We start from the raw sequence: 12,234 nt of genomic DNA, 5'->3' as shown, positions 1-12,234 counted from the left end.
GCTACAAAGATCACTGAATACATTTTTAGGCTCCTAAATAACACATAACATATTTGTGGGTGTGTGTGTATGTGTATGTGTGTATATACATACATATATTTAAGTACTTTTTCTACCCCTACAACCAGATTTTCAATTTAATGCCTCTGCAACTAGGGAATAGTGGTGGCAAGTCAAAATGTTTTCCTTGGTTCCTCAAGCAACAATTTGAATAGACTTTAACTGACTCTGTGGGAATTTTTCCATCACTCAGAAAGACCATAAAGGTATCATCTGAGTTGTTTGCTTAGCTCTTCATCTTCAGTCTTAGCGTGGGATAATGAAACCTGATATTAATGTGCTGAAATTATTTCTCTCCATGAAGGCTTACCCAATAAACCACAGTTAATGACCTTAAAGAGTTCTTCAGGAATTTTACATTGAACCAGCTCTGTCCTCAAATTTTCCAGTGATTCCTTTCAGATATTTAAAATAGATTTTTTTTCTTCTCCCTTCTTAAGTAAATATTTTTTAAGAAGCAGTGAACTTTGCTGCTGTAATTCAAAGATAAAGATTATGTCTTTCAAGCTTGTTTTAATATTTATGTTGGCTTATGACTAAATATTAGCTTGTTTTAGTTATCTATTATAAGGTAAAATAGAACACTTTAAACAATTTTCCCATAGTTTTCATTTATCCTTATGGTAATACCAAACTGTTGAATAGTAATTTCAGCTTATCCTAGATTAACATATCTTTTATACTTCTGTTAAATGATTTCTTTCAATAAGCACCATTTTACTTTCTTGTTTTGAAAAGCAAATATTAAGCAGCGTAACATTTGACGAAGCTCCCATGCCAGACAGGGGACCACAGCAAGTCATCTGATTCATTCTCCAGTTTTCAGGCAGGGACATACTTCTGATTATATTATCAAAGGCAGCCAGCTGTAGTTTGAGATAGCCTATTAGTGAAAGAAATTGATATAACCAATCAATAAACAAACAGGTAAAAATCTTCTCATTTCATTTGATGAGATTCTGGCAAAGGACAGGAATGTTACCCTATTAGCATTGAAAACGGTAAGGCAGAAAATCACTCGCGGAGAAATCAGTGAGGCAAAATTAAACCTTGGCCAAATTGCCTCCCTCCTCTAGTAGACTTTTCATTCTTAAACTGCCTTTCCTGGAATGCCTATATTCTGCATCAGTTAGATGCAATTATTGCTGTATTATTTTGACATTCCCAGATAAGTTTATCTTCAGATGCTGAATGATCAGTCTAGAGACTAAAGGAATCTGAAACAGTGCTGAACTTTAATAAAGTTTTGTCAAACAGTGCCTTTAGTAATTACAGCAAAACCTGGTGTTCTCTTGCTATCTCAGAATGCTTTAAAGGCATCTATACCTAACTCCTAATATGGAAAGACAGTTGCCCAACTCTTTATAGAGTTATCAAAAACAATTTTTCTCAGTATTTTCATTTTCAGAGACAATCTTGAGTAAAGCAAAATTGTTAGAAAGATACCTTGTTTTAAATTGTTACAGGAAAGCCATGGATCTTAAGTGAAATAAATATTGGTAGATATGGCAAAGAAGAGGGCAGATGTGATACTCTGGTTGGATATGACTGTAGTTAGGATGCTGGATAAAACTAAGGTATGATCTGAGCTGTAGTAAGCAGAAACTGATAAAGCTTCTGTAGCAGAAAAGATTGTGGTTACTGTTCTAGATTCAAGCTTTGGGTCTGACATGGCAAGTGTTCTGATATTCATAAATTCATGAGCAAATTTTGATCATTTCTTACATGTTGACCATTTATAAGCATTTAGGCTACAAAAAGCAACATATTAGCCACCACAAATAATATAAACATAAAGAAGTGAATTAGGGTAGAAAATGTTGAGAATTAATTTTGTGGGATTGGAAGACAGTGCATAAAATTTTAGCATAACAATCTATGTAGGAGGCAAGTTGGTCCAGGGTACTTGTGGACCTCTAACTGCCTCATTGCTCCTTGTAGACACACAGGTCTTCTCTGGATGTTGAACTCTGCTCTATTGTCAAAATTCACCTATATCTACTGTGCCTGAGCAGCACTTCCAGATGAGCTTTTCCTCCTTCTTTCAAGTCTTATACATTTGGCTTGGTGACAGTGAGCAAGTGTGATAAAGAAATATCTGCTAAACTCACTAGATCGCAATAAGCACTGGAGGCACCTGATAAACAGATTCCTAGAGTAAATTTCTGAATACTCTGAGTATATAAAGTGACTTCTATGCTCAGACAAATTTTGGAAATTTCATGATGAATTAAAATGTTAGGGTTATCCCATTCTAGTAAATATATTAATTTCAATAAAATCTTATTTCAAATAATATTTTATTCCCCCCAAAGTGACAAGCAGTAGAGATTTTATGAAGGATTCAGTGTTCACTCATTCAACAATAGTTATTGACAGTCTATCAAGTCTTTAGTCATTGGAAATGAATCTGTGGATCAACCACAGTCTCAGGCCTCAGGGGGCTTCTGAGATACATTACTGGGTATATGTGGCTTTATTATTATTTGTAACCTAAGTAAGAAATAACCCAGTTGATACAGGCTTACTTCATATTTACTCTATGCAGTGCTACAATGGTCAACATAAGGATGTCTGACCACATAATTAATGATGAATGAGACTACTGAAGGTTAGATAGGAGCAGAATGAATCTATCTAAAACAGGCACATTGGAAGATGCAGGGTTCTGTGGACATATCTAGGAACTGTAGGCACCACTGAAGCTTGGTAAACAGTTCAGAATAAGTAGAATGCAAATATAATAAAAGATGGAAGTCAAGATTAATAAGTATTATATTTTGTAATTTTTAGATTTTTCTCGCACTTACATTTCTGGGTAAAAGCTTGTTTTGCTTATCTAAATTTGTTGTTTATTGAGCTCGTTATATACTTAACAGTCATTTGTTAATTATGGGTAATTTTTCCTTTTCATTGGATGTATTATTGTTCCAATTGTAACTTTTGCATATCTACAGAGTCAGATCTTTATTCACCCTCTACTCCAATATTATTTAAATCATAAATGTTTGCCAGCTTCTACATACTTTTTCAGGGAAAAAAGTTCTGGGTCTCACTTAAAAGACCCAGGAAGACTGCGTAGATGTGCATAAGTTAGACATAGATTATGTCGTTGTTTCTGTTCTTTATTTTCTTGTAGCAGTTTGATGCAGGTTAAAGATTTCCTTCTCTAAGATTGTTAAACATTATCTAAACATTGAGGAACAGACTTAAAAAAAAACACTATGCATGAGTACTGGAAAAATATACGTATGCTGTTAAGTAGAAAGCAAATTAAGATGCATCTAATTAGGATCAAGGATGAGGAGTTATGACCCTATTCCAGGCTGAAGTTCTCAGAAGAGGTACATGTGGTGGGATTAGGCTTAGTAAAGAATCTTTAGTGACTTTTCTACTTTCTTAGAAAGTTGATACTAAGGTGCTAAGTAGCAACATGGTTCCTGGTATCCTATGTAGCTTATTCCCATACGTGCACCTCAGCCTCATGCATCCACAATGATGAAGATGACTATGAATATCTACCTTGTCTTTAAGAAGGTAGAGTTATCCTTAATGGTTTGGTGTTCTATACTAAAGCTGGAGAGATGTCTGGAGAGTTTCTAATTTTGATTTTAATAGCTTTTCATTCTTTTGTTTTAATTCATTGAAGGCCTTAAATTAGTCAAGGAGGATTGGTATAAAAATCCCATTTTTTTGCTGTTCAGAGTTCAAAAGCCTCAACTTGTGGAGACAAATGAAATGGCTGAGTAGCAGAAGTCAGCAGTGAGCTGCCGCTTGCTCACATTGCCCTCAAATCTGCTGCACACATACCTTCACAGCTCGGCATTAGTTACCTCACTTTGGTAGCTTGACATCTGCCATGTTAGGCGAATTTATACCAGAGAAATAAAAAACAATTCTGTAAATCAGGGAATTTTGGTCATGCAGAGCCTGCTATTAAATGTTTACCAGCATTACTGCTGAAAAAGGAGTGTTCCTCATATCTGGCACACTACTGGTGGTCATCAGTCCATCCTTCTTGCTTGGATAGGCATCTCTGCACAGTTGTAATACCAGTGACTTACAATAGACAATTTCTCTTTAGCTGGAAGAAAGCAGTCATAGCGACAGTGGTAGTGGACAATGCTGAACGTTGCCATACATACTCAAGTCCAAGGTTAGACCTTATTAATAGCAGAGAGAAGTGATTAGAATATGAAAGTCCTAATTCCTGTTTTTATCATTCTTTCTGCTCCTTGCCTCCTAACACACCTGTATAAACATCATCAGATCAACAGAACATTTAGCTGGAGTGTTTACCCTTCAAACAGTTGATTTCCTCTTTAAATTCTTAATATTTTATTTCTTTTGGGGAGAAATCTCCCATAAATTATTTTACCATCATCTAGATCAGCATTATTCAACAGAATATTCTGCTACAATGAAAATGTTCTGTATTTATGTTGACCAATATAGTAGCCATTAGCCACATGTGGATTGTGAACGTTTGAAATGTGCCTAGTGTGTGAGAGGAAATGAATTTTAATTTAATTTAAATTAAAATAGCTACATACTGCTAGTAACTATCATTTTATACAACTTAGTCTAATCCAGGTTTTATCTACTTTTCTGAAAAAATTGTCTTGTATTCAATGCTTGATCATCTTTATCCCCCTTTAAAAAGGCTGTTGTTTTTAACAGATAAATTATAAATTTGGAGTTGTTTTCGTTTACTGTTACAAATGGAATACTTCAGTCAGTTTTGAATTTCAGTCCTATACATCTAGAGTCAGAACACACACTTCACAATGGAAAATACTGTTTAATTAGATCAAATAAGTTGGAAATATAATGTGTCTTTCCTATATAAAGGCTCTCAGAGCAAAGCGCTGAAGTTTTTAGAAGTTTCAAAAAGATATTTGAATCTGATTATAGATTTGGTACATATGTAAGAGTACAACCTAGGTTAGCCAAGTCACTAGCTTCTATTATTGCATTTCCTTCAACAAGGATTAATCCCAGCAAATGATCTCTTCTGAAATAGATTTATAGTCAGCTTACACTGAAACATATAGTAAGAAACAAATCCAAACCATCAACATAAACAAGAAAATTGAGATTAATAAAGTCTTTGCTAAACATTGTGCTAAATGATTTTACATGTATAACCTTATTTAAAAATTTAAATAATTCCCAATTTTGATGCAGGCAATAAAGAACCGTGAGTGTAACTGACTTAAAGTCAAACAAATAGTTTGGAACAGAGGTAGAGCAGCACTGAATGTGCATTCTGTCAATTGCTAAATGATTGCTTGTTAAAGAAAATATTGGCTAATGCTGAAAAATGAGCAAACATCTCCACTATAGTATAAATGATTAAAGGAAAAATTATATCAAAAATTTAAATATTGTTACCGTTTTATTATCAAATTGTGGTGGTCAAGTTTTAAACGGTTATTGTGTAAAGACAATAAATTCTCAGACTATCAGTTGATAATATACTCCTTGCGTAATACTTGTAAGAATAAAACATATTGTCTTTCAAATGAGGTCAATGGATGAGCAAGCTATATCTTGGATTCTTTTTTTACTTACTAACACTTTTGTCTTTTCTTCATATTCTTTAAATTCTATTACAACTAGTTGGAAGATAATTTGTCAAGGATGTTGTTGTACATGATTTTGGAGATTTTCCTTTTTGTAAAATTGTGAGGAGGCAGAGTTGACATTTTGCTTTTAATTTGTCCTCCCAAAATTTGAAGAATTCCCAAATAGAACTTCATGACTCATGGCTTAATGACATTATTTGTTAAAGATTATTTTGCTTAATGTCATGAATGTTGATACCAAATAATATTTCTAAAACTACTAAAATATTTGCTTTCTATTATTCTGTCATTTGTTATCATTTAGATATTTAGTGATATTCCACAGAAAGAATGTTTTTCTAAAGTTATCTAGCACACTCATTCATTCTAAATATTTGTATTATATCCAAAGGATTGCTTTGTTCATATTACTGTCATTGCTAAACAGATTATATATTTTGGTAATTTATGGAATCATAAAATTATTGACTAAGCACAAGTTCAGGGATGCCAGAAATAAGGTTAAAGTAAACATTAGCAACTAGGCCTTTTTCTAATTGGCATATTTGGCCCAACCAAAGCTAAATCTGAGTCTCTGGGCATTTCTAGTTGGGATTTAAGTGAAATCCATATTTCTTTGCACCATGTTGTACATATTTTCTGTGTTATCATTTCAAGTGGGATACAGACACAACCGCTGCCTTTCTTTTTGTTAAAATATTCTATCTTAAAGCATGGATAAAAACCGTATATGTGATGAGAATGGAAGGTAGAAGACATTTAATAGGTGAAATTGATTAAGTTATGTGGGTAATTGAAATAATAATGCTTCATTGATAAAAACTGTATATGCAATGAGAATGAAAGGTGAAGCCATTTAATAGGTGAAATTGATTAAGTTATGTGGGTAACTGAAATAATAATGATTCTCAGCCAAGAGGAAAAAAGAATGTACTCAGCACTTCTTTTTCACTGTTTAAATTTCCTAGAAAATAAAATGGAGATTTGATTTTAGCACAGTGGAGAGAAATATACACAAAATACTGTCAGGCCAGTGATACTGATTTGATGCTTACCCATTTACTACATTATTTTTGTCATACTTTCTTACACCTCTGAGATATTGTATTCTGCCTGAAGTTCATCCTTTAAAATTTCCATTAATGAGGGTCTGCTGGTGGTAAACTCTATAATGCTTTATTTTTCTTCCTTTATTTCACCTTTCTTTTTGAAGAATTTTTTTTTTGCTGAGTATAGATTACTAAGTTGACAGTTACTTTTCTAGCACATTAAAAATATCCCACTGTTTCATTGATTTTATCGGTGCTGTTGGTAAACTACCTCTCATTCTAATTTTCATTTCTCTGAAGATAACCATTTTTTTTCTTTAGCTGCTTTTAAGGTGTTCTAATAAATTTATATTTTTCTGCAGTGTTCAATAGAACAGATCTAAGTATGGATTTATTTTTGCTTATACTCTTAGGTTTATTGCATTCTTGAGTCTGTAGATTTATCATTCTCATCAATTCTGGAAAATTTGCTATTATTATTTCTTCATGGATTGTTTCTCCCATTTCCTTTCTTCGATCTCTTTCTGGCACACTTGTGAAACTAAGATTAGACTATTGATTGTATCCTTTGTTTCTTACCCAAATTCTGTGTTTTTTCATTCTTTTGTTTCTCTGTGCTACATTCCAGATAACATTTTTCTTTTCTATCTCCCAGCTTACCAATTTTCTCTTTAGTCATATATTGAAGTTTTATATTGACTGTTGTATTTTACATTTCTAGAGTTTTTGTTAAGACTTTTCAAATATTCTCTTTTCTTTGGTGTTTCTTATTCCTTGAATACATTTTCAAGCTTGTATTTTTAAATAAAGTACAGATATTTTATATTCTATGACTAATAATTCTGATAATTAATGATTCATACTTCGTACGTTCTTTCTTCTGTGATTTATTCTGGTTCTTCCTCATCGTGTCATGTTTCCTTGTGTGCCTGATATATCCCTGACTGTGTGACCTGCTTAGTATTTGAAAATTATATTGAGAAAAATTTGAACTGTAGGATTGTTGTCTCATTCTACAGAGATAATTTTCATTTGTTGCTGTATGGGTGAATATAAGTGTATTGCCACTTCAAGACCACCTTAACCCAAGTTCAAGGCTTGATGTTTCTTGGGCCACTTAGTAGATGAATACTTGGGTCACATAAGGGCTTATTTTTGTGCAGTTCATCCTTTCCATGGGAATGTAACTCCTCAAGGTCCCAACTTAAAGTATGCAGTTGTATCAGTCAAAAATTCTTTTAGGAAAAAATGAGATTACGCTAGATATTTTACAGAGATAAATTAATATGAGGGAATCGATCAAACGGATATTGGAAAAGTAAAAAGCAGAAAAAGAACATAGAGTTAAGATAGAGTTAATAACATTGAAATGGCTGGGAACAAAGGATGGAGACAGAGTTCTCAGAGGAGAGGCCCCACAGAACTGGGGCACAGACTTTGGAAGAGACGATGCTACCTGGAAAGTGCTGGTACCTCTGAAGCGCACAATGAGATTGGTTCTCATTCTGGGACTGCTGGAAAAAATCTGGTGACTGCAATCCACAGCTTGTGGTAAAGAGCCACTGCTGGGATTACAGTAAAAGGAGCAGCAAATAAACGGGAGTAAGTTTCTTCTCCCCTCCTGCTTTTCAGGCTCTCTTTAGCCTTCTCTACTGGGGGAGTCAAATAAGGATCTGGCCAGTTGAAGAAAAATGTTGTTTGCAGATTCCTGGCTGCAGTATCAAAACGCCGAGTATATAAGGGAAAGTTTGGTACAAGGGATGTTGCCAGCTTTTCCACCCTGCCCAAGCCCAGGATGTTTCCCTATTTCTGTGAGGCCGCCATCAGTGTTGTAGCTGTTTCTTTAGGGTTAGAAATACCCTTAGGATATATATGGTTCTGAGTTTTGTGTTTACATCTCCAGATTCTTGATTTTTCCTAGGTTATCATCTAGTAATTTTTGTCTTGTTATTTTGTCGATGCTTTTAAAGCAACTTTAAAAAAAATGTCACTTAGTTTTAAATTTTTTTCTTTAGTGTGTAGTAGGTCTTATTTAGCAGATGCACAAGTCTTCAGTTTATGCCTTACAACTTTAATTGGAAAAGGATATTAGTTTGTCCTTGCCTGTTTTCTAGCTTATACTACACAGGCAATATGCTATAAAATAAACATACATATGTTTCAAAATGGTTCAATTTGCCCCTTTCTTGAATAGTCAATTACATGCTAATAAAAATGTAAATTTTAACTTATACTTCTTTCATTATATTCTCCAATTAGAAGTTATTTTCATGACTACAAGAAGCTAAAAAAACTCAGTAAATATTTGCTAAGACTAGTGATCAAGTACTCCATAGTGATTAGTTTCCAACTTTGAGTCATAAAATTCCACTTAAAGTTAAAATATATTTTTATTATTTCTGCTGGTTTCTCATGGATAGAATTATTTTGCACCATTTTGACACTTTTATAAGTATTTCTGTCCATTTCCATAACACGGGTTAATTATTAATCTTTTCCAATTTGTAAAATTACAGATTTCATTCCTAATTTATTGCCCAGGTTTGTGTTCATGTGTTTTCATAGACATCTGTGCGTGCTTGCTTTTTGCCTGTTGTAAATAATTAGAAATTCCTCAGGCCTTTTGAAAATCTTAGGCGGGTTTAAATCATATTTTGGAGACAATGCCACTATAATGGTGTCCTCCAGGGCAAGGTAAGCATCACAGGAAAGTGTTTCAAAAGATTCTTAATGCTAATTATAAGCCTTTCCTTCTTAACAAACTCAAAAGACTGCTGATATTTGCAACTTTGTCAGAAAAATGATCTCAGATATTGGCTAATATTGTAGGCAGGTGTAGGTAATTGGTCCATGGAGTGTTAAAGTCAAGTTTGCATCTTCTAAAAATTTTCCTTTTGTCCTGTACTTTTGAATATGTGTCTCTTGTGGTCAAGAGGATCATATGTCTCACTGAGGTCCTCATTTGTCTCCTTAGACATCTCTGAGTTTGTGGAGAGGTACAAAGCTTGAAATAGAATGCACTAGAGCTCCTTTCTAGAGCTGTGGCTTTGTAGTTTTAAGGAGAAAATTTAAATTCTTTCTCAGTTTATTGTTCTTCTATTCTTAGTCTAATGGATAGATTTCTTCTTTATTTTTCAAATGTTTCAAACAATTTCACTTGCTATTCACAATCTCTTCTGAAGAAACAAAAATAAAATGAGCACATTGTGTTATTCAAAGGCAATCTCTTGACCATGCCTTTTCTCTATCTTCAGCCATATTTCCTGGGGATCACTAATGACAAATGAAGAAGAGGACCAAATACTTAATAAAAATCTTATTCTAATATTCTTTGGAAATTTAAGTGGTCACAATCCAAATATGTGTAAGACAGGGAAATAGGCACATACTGCTTTTTTTTTTTAATACTTTAAGTTTTAGGGTACATGTGCACAACGTGCAGGTTTGTTACATATGTATACATGTGCCATGTTGGTGTGCTGCACCCATTAACTCGTCATTCAGCATTAGGTATATCTCCTAATGCTATCCCTCCCCCCTCCCCCCATCCCACAACAGTCCCTGGTGTGTGATGTTCCCCTTCCTGTGTCCATGTGTTCTCATTGTTCAATTCCCACCTATGAGTGAGAACATGCGGTGTTTGGGTTTTTGTCCTTGCGATAGTTTGCTGAGAATGATGGTTTCCAGCTTCATCCATGTCCCTACAAAGGACATGAACTCATCATTTTTTATGGCTGCATAGTATTCCATGGTATATAGGCACATGCCGCTTCTTAAATGTGTTGTTCTGTTCTTCTGATAAGCATCCTTCAATAAATTCTCACTTAGTATATCATTATTAAGCTTCTCCTTTTGTCATTCAGGCCCTGGTTATAAGTTCCCTTTTATCTCAATATTTTATCACACCATTTGCTCTTATGGTCTTTTCCATCATGATTATTTTCTCAAAGCCATTCTTCATTTTCTCTCCTCTGCTCCTTTACTCACATTTTCCCATAATCCCAAACTTCCAACTTTACCATGTCATAGGCCCTGTGAAAGCTCTATAGAATTCACAGCTTATCTTAAACCCCAGCTGTTCTCAAATTCTTACTGTTTTTTTCTTTTATAATATAATATTTGACTTTTTTCTTACTGTTATTGAGGTATAATTCACAATTCAAAATTATATATATTTAATTATAATGTATTTAATCATATATATTTAATTATGATGTATTTATGTACACATAAATTGTAAAATGATTACCACCATCAAGCTAATTAACACATCCATCACCTCACATAGTTACTATTTCTTTTTTGGCGCTGAAAACACTTACAATTTAATCTCTTGGCAAATCTCAAGTGCACAATACAATAATACTCACTATAGTCACCATGCTGTATATTAGATATACAGAATGGATTCTTCCTGCATAACTGAATCTTTGTACCTTTTGACAAACATTTCCTTGTTTTTCTAACCCCCTGTAACCACCTTTCTACTCTCTGTTTCTACGCATTCTACTTTCTTAGATTCTACATATAAGTGAGATTATGCAGTATTTGTTTTTTTATGTCTGGCTTATTTCATATAGCATAATGTCCTCCAGGTTCATCAGTATTGCCACAAATGACAGTAAGTTCTTTTTAAAGGCCAAATAGTATTCAAGTACACACACACAGACACACACACACACACACACACACACACACACACACACACACCCCCCCCCCCCCACAGGCATAACTTGGAGATATCGCAGGTTCTATGGTAGGCCACCACAATAAAGCAAGTATCACAATAAAGCAAGTCATTTGCAAGTTAAATAAAGCAAGTAAAAACAACAACTTTTTTTTTTTGTTTTCCAGGACATATATAAGTTATGTTTACATTATACTATATTCTAATAAGTATACAACAGCATTGTGGTGAAAATCAATGTATGTACCTTAATTAAAAATACTTTATTGCTAAAAAATTGCTAACAATTATCTGAGCCTCCAGGAGGTTGGGATATTTTGGCTAGTGGAGGATTTTCCCTTGATGTTGGTGGCTGCTGGCTGATCAGTGTGGTGGTTGCTGAAGGCTGGAGTGGCCGTGGCAATCACTTAAAGTAAAACAACAATGAAGTTTGCAGCATCAATTGACTTTTCCTCTTGTGAAAGATTTCTCTGTGAGATGCAATGCTCTTTGAAAGCATTTTACCCTCATTAGAATTTATTTGAAAATTGGAGTAAATCCTCTAATGTTGCTGCTTTATCAATTAAGTTTATATAACATTTTTTTTGTTGTTGTCATTTCAACAGTGTTCATAGCATCTTCACCAGGTGTGGATTCTATGAAACCTTGAAACCTCTTTCTTTGCTCATACCTAAGAAGCAACTCATCATCCTTTCAAGTTTTTTTTATTTTTAAAACTTTTAAGTTTTCTTTTTTTTTTTTTTGAGATGGAGTCTCCCTATCTTGCCCAGGCTGGAGTGTAGTGGTGATATCTTGGCTCACTGCAAGCTCTGCCTCCTGGGTTCACACCATTCTCCTGCCTCAGCCTCAC

At 34.0% G+C, this 12,234-nt stretch overlaps 1 long non-coding RNA gene across 1 annotated transcript in view; it reads right to left on the bottom strand.

Annotated features, from left to right (window-relative positions):
* Positions 1-921: 921 nt before the first annotated feature.
* LOC109027710 (uncharacterized) overlaps positions 922-12,234 on the bottom strand; it is an 81,513-nt gene continuing 70,200 nt past the window's right edge. Inside the window, exon 4 of the long non-coding RNA XR_002006735.3 lies at positions 922-943. This is a non-coding gene — a long non-coding RNA (uncharacterized lncRNA). The remainder of the gene's footprint in view (positions 944-12,234) is intronic.

Source organism: Gorilla gorilla, chromosome 6, assembly GCF_029281585.2.
Source record: "Gorilla gorilla gorilla isolate KB3781 chromosome 6, NHGRI_mGorGor1-v2.1_pri, whole genome shotgun sequence".
Lineage (NCBI taxonomy): Eukaryota > Metazoa > Chordata > Mammalia > Primates > Hominidae > Gorilla > Gorilla gorilla.
The sequence above is the reverse complement of the archived record's forward strand: the minus strand, read 5'-3'. Positions and strand labels throughout refer to the sequence as shown.